This window comes from Amphiura filiformis, chromosome 5, assembly GCF_039555335.1.
Source record: "Amphiura filiformis chromosome 5, Afil_fr2py, whole genome shotgun sequence".
NCBI classification, from domain to species: Eukaryota; Metazoa; Echinodermata; class Ophiuroidea; order Amphilepidida; family Amphiuridae; genus Amphiura; species Amphiura filiformis.
Genome location: NC_092632.1, coordinates 67409995 through 67412796, shown reverse-complemented (window position 1 = coordinate 67412796; position 2802 = coordinate 67409995).

The window sequence follows — 2802 nt, the reverse complement described above, 5'->3', positions numbered from 1 at the left end:
TGACTTTAGCAAACACAAAAACGTTTAAAAACGTTTTAAATAAGTTATATTTTGGCTTTTGGTTTAGGTAAAAACGTTTTAATAACATTAAAATGTCGGGTTATATAAAGGTCATGATAACGCTTTAAAACGTTTTGTATGAAAATACACTACAACAATATTTTTTAAATGTTTTCAAACAAATGTTATTGTAAACTATTTTTGCAAACATTTTTGCCAAATATTGCGTCAATACTTAAATAACATTTTGTTAAAATATTTGAACCCAGTAAGCACAGAAATGTTCTTAAAATGTTTTTTCAAAACCTATTAATAACATTTAAATGTCGGGTTATATAAAGGTCATGAAAACGTTATTAAAACGTTATTGAAAATATTTTGGGCAAACATTTTTCGCAAAATATTTTTCAACCCCAAAATAACATTCTGTTTAGAATGTTTTGTATCAAGATTTTCAAGAATGTTTTTGGAATGTTATTAAAACGTTTTTATACCCTTTATATAACCCGACATTTAAACGTTTTCTGTAAAACATTTTTGTTTGCTGAGCAGTAGATTATCAAAAATGTTTTTTAAGGTTATGAAAACGTTTCATACTCTTAATATACCCTTTATATAACCCGACATTTAAACGTTTTCTGACAACCTTTTATAACCTTTTGCGAATGATGTCGAAAACGTTTTGTGTTTGCTGGGTTCTTACTTCTACTTGGAGTTGGAAGTATACCTCGGTACAGGATAACTTGACAATTTGATATAAATCTTTTCTTGTCAGTTGACGTGTAAGCAGTCCCTATTGAGGGCCAATCTTTACTGACATTATTGTAACCTCTAGACATTACAAGATATACCCCTTATTGGCACATGATAATATCAATTTAATAACTTGATGAATGATATCTATCAAATTGTTTATGATTATTAAGGGTATATGAGGTATTGTTGGTCGAAGCAGCCAAAAAAAAATCGATTTTCATTATCTGAATCAATATATTATTGAAAAATAACACTTTGGTGTTTTGCAAAAGTTCATTCTACAAATCATATACTTGCATCATATGAAAACTTGCTTAATGTATTGTTGTTAATGAGTTATGTACGTTTTACAAAAGTGTTGTTGTTTCAGTCCTCTTTACAACATAACTCATGAACCACAGGACCTACAAAAGTATATCTGTGATATTTGAATTCTTCTACACGCTCGCTATGAATATTTGCTAAAGCTCACTACCATTCGCAAGATGCTGTGAACTACATTTTTTTGCTGCTTCGACCAACAATACATCGTATACCCTTAACTGTATATGTGACCATTCAGCACAACTGAGCCCTGAAGTCGCCAATCATCATTTTTGAGATATTCAACCAAAATATTCTGCTTGAAATTAGCTTTAAAATGATGTATATCATGACTATAGTACTTGACATTTAAGTAGTGAAAAATTAATAAAACAGTCAATAAATCCTTTGTTTCCTATTGTTTATTGTTAACTTCAATGGAGCATATCTCAATAGTGGCACTGGCGACATCCGGGCTCAGTTGTGGTGGATGGTCACATATATTCTATCCTAATTCAACAAGCTTTTCCAGAAAATAGATGCACACCCCCTATAGAGGAGTTCGGATATACGGACGTGAATATTGGAAATCCAGGCTTTTAAAGTTTCCAAAGGCGTAAAAAGCCATAGTTCAAAATGCAAAATCCTCTATTTGTGAGGCTCATTAGGACATTTCCGTGACTTTTTCATTCATTTAATTGCATTTCCAGGCTTTTTCCAGGAACGTTGGCTACTGGAATTCAAGTAGTTTTCAAAAAGCAAACATGGAAATCCAGACATTTCATTAATTGAAAAGTTACTGCACTTATTTTCTGAAATAGCCCAATTTGTTGTTTAGCCTGTATTTCTGTTTAGTTTATATCCTGGCTGAATTCAATAAACTGTAACGAAGTGTTTACAAATTGATTATAATGAATGGTACCCAACAAATGTCAAAGTCGTCATTTATTGATGTAAGCATTACATTATATTTCATTTATTTCTTATCTTTCTTTTTTGATCAACATATTACATGAACTTCGGCTGCGCTTCAAACATTCATATTTGTTTGGTACAGTGATCCATGCATTCAATCTTGTGACATATTTGAAGAATCATACTTTTATTTAAAAGTAATTAGAAACAAAAAAGTCCCTAATCTGTAATTTGTACGTTTTCTTAAAATAATATTCACTATAGTAAAATCACAACATTTTGTATAAGGATAAGCATCAAAAAGCATAAACATTAAAATAATTAAATTCAGGTGAGTTGAAACCATCCAAAGGAAAGTGCTCAACCCGTTAGGGGAGCATGAACATAAAATATACAGGGTGTCCCAAAAAAAAGAGGCCCCTCATAATTTGCGCCCTCTTTTTCTCCTATTTTAGAAAAGTTGATCAAGTACATGTTGGTATGTAAAGAAGCCTTTACCCGTTAGCTTTAATAAACCGAAACAATTATTTCAATCGGCTCATAACTTTTGAAGATATGCCCTTTTAAAGAAATGTATCCGTTTTTCACTCTGTCCACGGAGGAGGTTTGGCTACTTCAAAGATTGAAAAGTGCATATACTATGCATGAATATAAAACATTCCTCGATGATAACTTTATAAAATAACAACTTTATTTTAGGGAATGGGATTTGCCAGTGGGTTTATGGGTTATGGATTTTGTTAAGTGTCATTAATTTGGGTGAAATTGATGTGGGATGGGACTTCTTTTGCTATACTTGCATTATTACTTATGTTTTTCTCGGTTATT